Below are 12,396 nucleotides of genomic sequence, written 5' to 3'. Positions count from 1 at the left end.
ACTCGGTCCCATTGAAGCCCAGAGACGCCCGCAGTCTACGGACAAATGCACTGAGCAGAGATAGTATGAGAAAACAGCGCAACGGGAATGTATGAGAAGTGAACAACATCGTGCCCGTTGATTTGTGATAAAGCTGATTCTGAACCAACTCATCTTTGAGATGAATGTGTTCTAACACATTTGTAGTCAATAAAATGTCAACACAACCGTACATATTTAACCATTTAATTTTCGTAATTTTAGGGGAAGCCGGGCTTCCACTGCAGTCTATGAGAAATTGCCACTGATTGTTGGTGATTTTAACATCCATGTTGACAACCTCCAGGACAGAGGGGCTAAAGAACTGTAATATACTCTTGACAGCTTTGGGCTGAGTCAGCATGTGTCCGAACCCACACATAACAGGGGGCACACTTTGGCCCTGCTTATCTCCAAGGGTTTAAACATACACAAGGTTGTTGTGAGCGAAGTGGCCCTGTCCGATCACTGTTGTGTTTTCTTTGAGAGCTCTATCTCTGTGCACACAAGTAATCAGAGAGAAGTCATCAAGAAGCGATGCATTATTGAAAACACCACTGAAATGTTTAATGTACTTTTTTCTTCTACGGCAACCCTGCCTTATGGTTCAGTCAATGAGCTAGTGAATAACTTTAATTCTAAAATGTTAAATGTGATAGATGCCATTGCTCCCATTAAGTTGAAGGTTGTCTCTAGCACGAAAAGATCTCCATGGAGAAATGCCATGGCAGTGTAAAATGAAAAAAGAGAGTGTCAGAAAGCTGAATGCAGGTGGCGAAAATCAACTTTCCAGATTCATTTTGACATCTACAAAGAGAAACTTCACACTTATTATCTACAGCTGAGGAATGCAAGGCAGTCTTTCTTCTCAAACATTATCATCAGAAACAAAAACAATGCTCAAGCACTGTTTTCTACTGTTGACAAACTTACAAACCCCCCTGTGTCAATAGCACCTGAACTTCCCTCTGCCAGGGCCTGCAATGACTTTGCTTTGTTCTTTACAGAGAAACTTCAGCATATTAGACAGGCCGTGTGTAAGTGCCAGATAATATTTTCTTTGTCACATCCGGGGAGGAGTTATGTGAGGGTGGTGCTTATGTCACCAACGTAGTAAAATCAGCTGTTTTACCCGTTTGAATGAATGAACTGAGGGGGTGAGGGGGGAAGGTCATACTTTTGCTGACCGCCGCCAAAGTATACTGTCTTGGGTGTTTTTTAGATATTACTGGATTATTTCACTGTTTGTTTTTACCTTTAATAAACGTATGGACATTACTCTGGAGCTCACTTCCCCTTTTTTATTGTTTAGCAGCGCGTCCAGCAGATAAAGATTTTTTCCCTCACTTAGCCTCTCGGCGACACTGTTTTTTTAAAAGTCGCCCTCAACACCTGGTTCAGGATCTGTGCTGTGTCTGTCTAAAAAGCATTTAAACACCCTGACGCAGTTTAATCCAATCAATGACCAAAATCTGGAGGAAATTCTACACCAACTGAGCTCTTCCTACTGCTGTCTGGATGTTTTACCTACAGATTTTAAAAAAAAAAAGTTTCACACATCATGGCATCTGATCTGTTACACTGTAAACGTGTCTCTAAGCTCAGGAGTCTTCCCACAGACCCTGAAAACAGCTGTTATTAAGCCACTCCTAAAAAAGAACAATCTAGAAAAGACCTCAATGAACAACTACAGGCCGATATCAAATTTTCCTTTTTTAGGTAAAATCATTGAAAAGGCTCCAGTGTCCCAACAGCTAAATTACTTCTTAACAGTCAACAGCTGCTTTCACATCTTTCAGTCAGGTTTTAGACCACATCACAGCACTGAGACAGCTCTGCTCAAAGTATTCAGTGACATTCGCTTAAAACACAGTTCATGGCAGATCTTCAGTTTCAGTCTTATTGGACCTTAGTGCTGCATTCGACACAGTCGACCATGATATATTACTTGATTGACTGGAAAATTGGGTGGGACTATCTGGCACAGTTCTTGATTGGTTTGCATCCTACTTAAAGGGCAGGGATTATTTTGTGTCAATAGGTAACTTTAAATCTGAGCAGACCAAAATTACATGTGGAGTCCCCCAAGGCTCCATCCTGGGGCCCCTTCTGTTCAACATCTACATGCTTCCACTGGCTCAGATCATAGAAAAAACAAAATAGATTACCATAACTATGCAGATGACACACAACTCTACATTTCAATGTCCCCAGGTGACCATAGCCCCATACAAGCACTGGGTAAATGCATGGAGCAAATATTTGAATGGATGGCCCATAATTTTCTTCAGTTAAACAGAGAAAAAACAGAGGTAGTTGTTTTTGGACCCAAGGAGGAACATCTTAAAATCAGCATGCAGCTCCAGTCACTTCAGTTAAAAACTTCAGACCAGGCCAGGAATCTGGGTGTTGTCATGGATTCAGACCTGAATTTAAAAAACCACATACAATTACAAAGTCAGCTTACTATCACCTCAAGAACATTTCTAGGATTAAAGGACTGATGCCGCAGCAGGACCTTGAAAAACTTGTCCATGCATTCAGTCTTTAGTCGAGTGGACTACTGTAACAGTATCTTCTCTGGTCTGCCTAAAAAGTCTATCAGACGACTGCAGCTGATCCAGAATGCTGCTGCTCATGTCCTGACTAAGACCAAGAGAGTGGACCACATCAGTCCAGTTCTGAGGTCTCTACACTGGACCACATCAGTCCAGTTCTGAGGTCTCTAAACTGGCTCCCTGTCTCTCAGAGAATAGACTTTAAAATTCTCTTACTAGCATATAAAGCACTGAATGGTTTAGGCCCAAAATCCATCAGAGACCTTCTAGTCCAGTCTGACCCATCCAGACCACTCAGGTCATCTGGTGCAGGTCTGCTCTGGGTTCCCAAAGTCAGAACTAAACATGGAGAATCAGCAGTCATTTTCTATGCTCCGTATATCTGGAACAAACTACCAGAAAATATCAGGTCTGCTGAGAGTCTGAGTTCTTTTAAGTCCAGGTTAAAGACTCACCTGTTCACTGCTGCCTTTGACTAAAAGGCTTTTGACTTTTTAAATTTTATAATTCTCTTTCGAAACTCTGCACTGCAACTCTTACTTTAATATGTGTGTGTTTTTATATTTTTGGATTTTATGTGTTGTTTTCTTACTTGCTGTTTTTAATCACCTTTTACATGTTTCTTTTATAATGTTTTAAATGTGTTTCTTTTTCCCTGTCGTATTTCAATGTCCTGTGTGAGGCACCTTGAATTTGTGATAGGCTAAGTACAAAGGCTGAACCCAAAAGCAAGACCACAAAAAAACCAGTAAGGCTGAGTGTTTTTATTAAACACTTTCACAGGTGAATAAACACAACACAGAGATAATGTAAATTCTGTGATGCCACTGAATCCGGGGATAAACGTCTGGGCTGCGGGTGGATAAGGCTGACAACCGGCTTGGCTGAGCCGGGAAAACCCCAACAGAATCCCCACTAGGGACAAACAGAGGGTGGTCAAAAAACAAGCCAGGTCATACACGGAGAAGCAATCAAACAAGCAACGGTACATGGGGGACAGGCAGAACTCACGGTAGTAATCCAGGCGAAGGTCGAAGCACAGGTAATTGGTGGAGGCTGAGGTATTAAAGGGAGAAGGCAGAGACAGAGTCGGGTACACGAACCAGGCCGTTGACGAGCAGGCAGGATAGGAACAGGCTGAATCAGTGGTCGAAGGACGAAAACGGGTCAAACACGGCAGACAAACAAACGGGATCCAAAAACGCTGGTGAGTGGGCACAACAAGTTGTAGAACACAAACTGGCAACTAAACAGAGGAAGACTCAGGGTTTAAATACACAAGAGGGCGGGAAGACAATTGGACACAGGTGGAGACAATCAGGGAGGAGCCAGGTAATCAGGGAAAAGGTGAACACGATCAGGGAGAGGAAGTAAAGACAACAGACAAGACACATGAGGGAAACTTAACAAAATAAAACAGGAAATGACAAACAAAACAGAAAAGACAGACAAATCCAGACACAGTCCAAAAGCCAACATGACAGAATTGCCTTGTTGCTGAAATGTGCTATACAAATAAACTTGCTTTTCCTTGCCTTGCCTTGCCTTTGCCACTTTAATACTGGGTGATTTATATTTCACATATTGGAAAACATAGGGGAAAACCTGCTCTTTGGTGTGATTAAATCTATAAAGAGAGTGAATATGACAGCTGCTCTTGCTTACAGCCATACCACCCTGAACACGCCTGATCTTGTCTGATCTTGGAAGCAAAACAGGGTTGGGCCTGGTCAGTACTGGCGAATCCTCCTCCAAGTCCCTATCCGACGCTCAACCGACCAATGTTTGAGCGCTGTTGGGCGCTCAACCCACCAGTCATTGAGTGAGAACTGGATTCATTCATTTCCAGCGGTTGCTGAGGTAAGGTTTATTCCGACTCTCACTTTTCCTTATAGAATTTATCATAATTTTTCACAAATGATTCTCTGAAAATTAGTAATCGACCACACCGAAATAGACAAATATATGATTCGGTTTGTTTATGTGTGATGACAACTTACTGTATCTGCTGTTTGTAACTTGTTAGTATGCTAGCCAGCTGAAGTGTTCGACCTGTGGAACAAAATCTGACTTGACAGCTCATATCTCCCTCAGAAAAATGTCGTAACTGACTACACTAATGTTGACAAATGAATGATTTGGCTATTTAATGTGTAATGACAACGTACTGACAACTCGTTCGTGTTTTACCTAGCTAACGTGTCCGCTGATGTGATGTTTATGTACCCCCGCCCCCCCCCCCCTCCCCCAGAGGGGGCTTGCGGTGTACTTCATGTTGTTTATCTTCTTGACCTCACATTGTGACTAATATTCTGATATTTGCTATTCTAGAGAGAAACAGATGAAAACTATAGAGAAAGAATGGTAAGATCACTTTTTTTTCAAAGCAGGCTACTGGCTTTCTGTACAAGTAACCTTTATGAAAGCTGTACTATATGTGTGCATCAAAGAAACTTTCAGATAAAACTTTCAAATAACTTTTATTGTAGTTACACCTGTTTTTTTTTTTTTGCCTATAGTAGAAAAATGTGTGACTTTTTCTGCTTATGCTGCATTGTATTAAATCTATACATACTGTAGGCTATTAAATATGAATGAACGAATGAATGAATGAATGAATGAAATCTTTATTTCGAGCATGTAGACAGTGAAATCAAAACCAAAAATCAACCAACAAAATATAAGTACTGGTACAGAAATGATTGATAAGTAAACACCCAGCAAAATAAATACATAAATAATAATAGTAATAGTAAATAAATAATAATAAGAAGAATAATATGAATATAAATAAAACAAATGAAATGAAATTATACATGCTCAAAAAGGAGTAGGAAGAAGTAAAAACTTATGTACTCCTACCCCATATTTCTGTTCCTTATGATCATTATATAGCAATTATTATTTTGTATGAATATTAATAATAATAACAACAACAACAACAATAATAATAAGAGGAGTATAACAATATCACACATCCTTTTTCCTATGTACACTAATATGATAATACCCATTTACAACTTTTCCTACCAGATATTAATAAAAACTAAAAAGAACAAAAAAAAACAAAAACAAAAAAAAACCCCAAACAAAAACACATATACAAACATACATAACAATATTGTTTTAGATGTAAGTGATTTCACCAAAATGTTTTCCTGTGTTACTGAAAAAGATGGTAAGCACAAGGATGGATTCCATTTCTAACATCGTCTACATTATATCTCAATAAACTGTGCTTTTTGGATTAACCATATCTTTATTTGCTTCACCAATTTGTCAGATAACGTAATTTTTTCTATAATGTATTATACATGTGAGAGTGATTTAATACATAGGCCAACACCATATTCAAAATACAAATTGAATCTTATCAGTGACAAATGAAATCTTATCCGTTCTGTCTGGGTAAATAAAACACAATAGAAATAATTATATCAGTAATAGAGTGTGAATAAATATGTGTACGGAAAGAGATAATTGAAACTGGCAAGTTGTCTTCTTGCATTAATAAAAGGCAGTTTTATTCAATCTCTGCAGTGCTCAGATGCAGCCAAAGCTGTGGCAGGGGCCCCCTGTGCCGTCCTGGACCCTGTCTGGCTGGACCCCAAGCGGGCGGAGGTGGCGTCCAAGAGGGCCGAGGGGGAGCTGTGGCGAGGCCGGCTGGTGCTCACATTCGGGAAGTACAGCGGGAAGCGGCCAGCCAGAACGACGTGGTCTGGCTGGTCTGACTGCTCTTTGAGTTCTGCCAGAAAAGGGAGCAGAACCAGGTCCTGCAGTGGCAGAAGCAGTGCATGCTGGAGTACGCCAGAGAGTTCCCTGCCGTCACCTGCACCTGGACAGAAGACTGGAGGTTAGACGCTCTCAGCAGTCAGTGAGCAGTTGCACAGTAATAAGCACCAGAGTTTAAAAAGCAAATCTCAATTTTATATGATATTATTGGTTATATGATATTTCTTATACTTATTGTATTATATGATGCTTCCTATATTTATTATATTATATGATAGTATTAATTATATGATATTAATTTTCAACAAAATAACATTGAAGTGGTTTATTTTAAGTTTGGTAGGCGTATTGGTTGTGAGTTCAAATATCTGAGTTGTCCATAATGTTATTCATATTGTATCTTTTTTAGTACTCTTTCTATAGGCCTAATCTACAAACACAATCAACTTGTCATTCACTCGGTCACAAAAAAAAAAAAAAAAAAAAAAAAGCGGATGAAAACAAGTATATCACAACACACAATGTATTCAGATTAAGATACGAAAGAATTCACCAAAAAGTGCAGATTTAAGTCATGTTAATCTCATAGACTGTGAGATGGGAGGTACCATCAAGGTATACATAGGCCTTTTATGTTCAATGAGGTGGCTTTGCACGGAGCAAGCAAACATACAGCACTTTCTGCAGGAGATCAATTTAATTTGACATGTCATTTGTCTGCAGTGGTTTGTTTATTTTCTGCAGTTACAGCAGTCAAAAGCTCAACGGGCAGAGTCTGCGGTCTCCCAGTTTGAGCAGGATGCCAACTATGCCAGCGATGCAGAGCTGTTGGCTGCCACAGGTAATGTCATTTATATTGAAATGAACAAGAAAAGACTGTTGTGTTCTGCTCTGGAGCTGTTACTACTGTGTGCTAGAGCCATGTCAAATTCATTAGTGTAGCATGTATTTAGCAGTGCCGTTCATACTTATTTTTTTTATTCAGTCTCTTTGTCAGAGAACATCCTGGAGGAGTCTGAGGCTGCGGTGTGCACCCAGCTCACCACCTGGGGGGAGCTCACTCCAGCTGGGAGTCAGGACACTGAGGGCCGGCCCAGACCCTCATCCCTGGAGGAGAGCTCTGCTGCCTCAGAGCCTGGTGGGGTTGTGCTGGAGGGCTGGCAGAAGTTCTGGGAGCAGCCTCCTGCCTCTGCCCAAGCACCGGGCATTGCCACTCCCAACAACAGGTGGCTGAAGGGCAGCGAGACGGACGGCCTCTTTGCGAGGGCCTCCTGCTACAAGAATGTGAGAGGGGAGACCGTGGAGAGGAGGCTCTTGAAGGAGCAGATGGAGTTCCACCCACTGCCACCTCCGTCGTCTGTCATAGGGGCGCTGCCCAACATGCTGGCCTTCTTCGCTACCCCTGAGAGAAAAAGAGAGAAAAGAAAAATAACTAAAAAAAAACACTATATGGAGAGAGAGAAACCCTGTAGTCACTGCCCACCACATTCCATCCCAGCCAATCCACCTTTTCCTGGTTCTACACTCCAGTCCACTCTTGGCCCAGACCTGTCCTCCCTACAACCCACCCACCTACTCCATCTTAGGCCTATGCATGTACAAATGTATATACTAACTTGTTAACAATCCCTTGTGTAACTAGGTTATTGCACTATGTTTTATTGATGTAGACTGTTGTATTTTCACGTCCTCAAATACTCTGTAGTTATTTTTCCATGCCATGCATTTCTCAAATGCAACCTCTGTATTCTAGTGTACCTGCTGCTCTGAATATGTAAGAGGTTTCTTCTCAACTGCACTTTTTACAGCTGGAAATGCACTTGCTCTGCTATAAAAGTGAACTTTGTACAATTGTGTACTATTACTTAGTACCCTCATCATTATGTGTTAGAATTTTTTTAAATAAAATGATAATATAAAAATGTTGATTTCATATTTTTAATGTGTAAACCTGTTTGCATATTTCAATAAATAAAGCTTGTTTAATTGACAAATTCCATCTTTTTCCATTTCTATCTTCTACATTATATCTCAATAAACTGTGCATTTTGGATTAGCTATATCTTTATTTGCTTCACCAATTTGTCAGATAATGTATTTTTTCTAGAATGTATTATACATGTGTAAAGGATTTATTACATAGGCCAACACCATATTCAGAATACAAATTGAATCTTATCAATGACAAATGAAATCTTATCTGTTCCATCTAGGTACCTAAAACACAATAGAAATAATTATATCAGTAACAGAATGTGAATAAATATGTGCATGGAAAGAGATGATTGAAATTGGCCCACATAGCCTTCAACCACAATGGAGGAATTTATTTTTCCTTTTTGCAGCATCTTGATTTACCACCAGATGGAGGCATCCAACCCGATCACTGTTTCAATCAATCCCAGGTTGAGCAATAGGTTCTTGGGGGGGTCATAAGCCATTCTCAGTAAGTCTCCCATTCAAGTACTAACCAGGACCAACTCTGTTTAGTTTTCAAAGTCAGATGAGATTGGGTGCATTCAGGATGGTATGACCGTAAACGCCACCTACCCACACAAAAACACCCTTTATACATTCAACAACAAACTGACTTCATTTACATGTATCACTTGCACCTGCATTGACACCAGCAGAAAATGAAGAGAAATTTGAGGTTTTAGATTTTGGATGGTTTGTCAGTCTTTAAACATATGCTGCCAGAGAAAGTTTCATCAGCCATCTGGAATCTCTTTCTTTAAAAGCTAAAAATCAGGTTAGAAATCTCAGGGTAATAATGGACTCAGACCTCAACTTTAACAGACTTTGATGAAAAATTGGTGACAAAAGTCTCCCGCATCTTTAAGTCCAGAGTGAAAACATTATATTTTAGCATTACCTGCAGCCATACCACCCTGAATACATCCAATTTTATCTGACCTTGGAGGGTAAACAGGTTTGGTCCTGATCAGAACTTGGATGGGAGACTTCCTGGGAATACCAGGTGCTGTAAGCTTCCTTCTTTGGGTTTGTATGTGTAAAACACGTAGACTCAAAGATCTCAGGAAGAGACTGTTGTTCCAATACTTTTCATATTTGTTCCACCGAAAGTGTACCTTCGCTACTTTAGGAAACGTCTACGTGATGCAAAGGACAAAACGGTGTCTCTTTATCTGCCCAGGAGCCCCATAGAATCTAAGGAGCCAAGGTAAAAACCCCAACTGCTGGGAATGGGGGGTACCCCACAATTTAAAAGGACTTACCACTTGAAGTCAGTGTCGGGGGAACACAACAGGAGACTGAAGAAAAATTCACCAAGAGAAGGGTTGAGTTTTAAAAAATTCTAGTCCAGAATCTGGTTTATTAAAACAGCAAAAGTTTACAAAAAATCAAAACTTTTGAATTATCAGAGAAGGCAGTTTACCACTAGTATCTCTATAAAACACACACTTGTCAAAAACAAAAACCAAGGAAAAAAGAAGGAACCGGAAGGGCGTCTCCCTCATTACGTTTTATAGTCTTTAGTGACTGTTGGAGACTCCCCTTTCTCTGTGACCTCATTAATACAAGACTCACAACTGGTTAATAATAGCACATGGCAAAGCATATCCGTTATACGTCATTTGTTCAGCATTATTTCTAAGAAAAGCTTATAACAAAAGTTCATCTAAGTTCAGCGTGTGTTGTGTACACCTGTCAATCAACCTTGCTTAGGCATCTAAGCCCAAAAACTTATAAAATAACCATCTTTCTACATAGTCTAACTGCAAAGCGATCTAAGTCTCAACACCTGCACTGTTAGGCTAGCATGTCTTGATCCCCTAGTTCGTATTCTGTTTTTTCCGCTCTACGCTCTCTTTACAACTACTTTCTAAAGCTGTAAAAATAGATCTTTTAGGTAGAATCTGACCTCTGCTCTGAGTTCATCGCAGGCAGGTGTTAGTTCAATCAAAACCACACACACACACACGAATCAAACCGGACTGTTCAGTACCTCTTAAAATAAAAATACAAGATACAGTTGGAAAATATAACTCAGAATATAACTTAAGACTTGCAAAATTAAAGACTCTTCAAGCAAAACAACTTTGTAATGTAAAGATTAAGCAGACAACTAATGATGTTACTTTTCCTCTCCTCCATTTTGGTTCATGATGCATGATGTATGATGTTCACCTGACATTGTAAAATTTAGTCACATTCAACTACCATTTAAAACGATCCGTTTAACATATGTCAAATGCATTTTATTTGATAGTAACCTGATATAAACTGGATGATATACACAATTCAAATATAGAGGCAGGGCGGACACAGCCACCACAGTAACGAGAACATCCCTATATTAAAAAAAAAATGTTACTAGAAAAGAAAGGAAATGCACAATAGATCCATGAAGATTTTACACTTCTATTTACCACATGTTTTCCAGTTTGTTAAGGTGGAGACTAGATCTTGCGTGTCCTGTAAATGTCTGTAGATATGTCTATCCATTTAACCTGCTTTTCTCCCATTTTCTTCATGGATCTAACGTGCATCGTACTCTTAAGTATCATATTTATTTTTTTAAAAGTGCCAAAAACAGGCAGCATTACGATACATATACAGTTTAGTTTGATGCTTTTTTGTGGTTGCAAAGCATAATCTAAAAGCCTTACTGTAACTGTACGTCTGACCCAAACATCCCAGAAAAAGACAAAGAAGAATTGAAGTTTGACAGGTTTTTACTAAATCAGGCACTCAGAATGTACATCAGTAAGAGATTTAGGATGTTGGGCATGAACTGTGAACTGGAACAAACTGTACAACAAGGATTTAAATTTGGATTCATTAGTTTTTAATCTGGGCTCTTTTTTTTTCTAAATCAGTCCAGCTGCATTTTGACACCTGGTTGAACTCCACAAAGCAGCTCCACACCCAAAACTCTAGAAAAATAATGATTTAATTTTAGTTTTTTTTGCACCAAAACAAAGAAAAAAATGTGGCCCCTGTAGTAAAATGAGTTTGACACCCCTGATCTAATCATATAATTGAAAAAAATAAACATAATCTTCATCGAATGGGGATATTATGGATTAACAATGATGAAACAATGAACTGTTTTACATATATTTTATGGTAATTTCAAGTTTTTAAGTTTCAGTTGGGGAAAAAAAATACATATTTGTGAGTATGACCGCGCATACACCTTATCTCACACCTGCGATGTGGTCCTGGAGTAGGCGTCAGACAGCAGGGGGCGCCGGCTTCCCAGCTGTCTGACAAACCCTCCTGAGCAGCCTATAAGACACGTCACGGAAACAGCACTTGACGCTTCTGACGAAGGCTACAGGAAGTAGCCGAAACTAGTCAAGCAGGTGAACTTGCTCCTGTTTGTTAAATGAATTATTTTCACCTTTATACTTTGAAGACAGAATGAACATTTACCAGAGCATGTTAAGAAATTTTTCTTATGGGGTGAACGGTTACATTTTTATGAATATTTAAAATAAATCATACATTCAGAACGCTCACCACTGATATGTCTGGAGTTAAAGGGTGTGTGTGAACCAAAGACAAACAGAACCAGAGCCGGAGCTGGATGTCGGAGTCCGCTATCCAACCCAGATGACGACTTTATTTATCCCAGGGTTCAGAAAAACAGTCGACAATTCAGTCATTTGCTCCCACAGTTTTTAACTCCAAGATGTGAGTAACACTTCATTTTACAGTCGCCTAATTATTACGTATTTTCCTCGTATATGTACAGTCAGTTATAGTCTATTTTGAGTAATTCATACTGTTAAATAAGTAGGTTAATACAAAGAAAAATCCAAAACATTAACTGTAAATTCAGCTAAGTACAATAGATCTGGATGACAAAAAAATCATCATTGTTATCATGATATATTTTTATATATTATATATTTTTATATTTATTTATCATGACTTACACTTTCTCTTTAGGCTTTGAGGTTTACTTTGTTCACAGTTGCTGAAGTGTTTCCATCTTTTATATAAGACCTGACTGAACTCAATTTATTAATCTAGATCACATGTAATTTGGTTAACAAAATTAACACTAATTTTCTTGATGTATAACAATGAACAAAATTAGCAGTAAATCACAAAA

General features: G+C 39.1%; 2 protein-coding genes and 1 pseudogene across 2 annotated transcripts in view; 1 reads left to right on the top strand and 2 right to left on the bottom strand.

Annotated features, from left to right (window-relative positions):
• LOC115436241 (NLR family CARD domain-containing protein 3-like) overlaps nucleotides 1-12,396 on the bottom strand; it is a 1,147,354-nt gene that overhangs the window by 289,492 nt on the left and 845,466 nt on the right. The gene's annotated exons all lie outside the window — the stretch shown is intronic.
• LOC115436275 (zinc finger protein 664-like) overlaps nucleotides 1-12,396 on the top strand; it is a 1,196,486-nt pseudogene that overhangs the window by 815,412 nt on the left and 368,678 nt on the right.
• LOC115436287 (zinc finger protein 431-like) overlaps nucleotides 1-12,396 on the bottom strand; it is a 676,852-nt gene that overhangs the window by 316,520 nt on the left and 347,936 nt on the right. The window lies entirely within an intron of this gene.

This window comes from Sphaeramia orbicularis, chromosome 16, assembly GCF_902148855.1.
Source record: "Sphaeramia orbicularis chromosome 16, fSphaOr1.1, whole genome shotgun sequence".
NCBI lineage: Eukaryota > Metazoa > Chordata > Actinopteri > Kurtiformes > Apogonidae > Sphaeramia > Sphaeramia orbicularis.
This window is presented reverse-complemented; position numbering and strand designations above follow the sequence as displayed.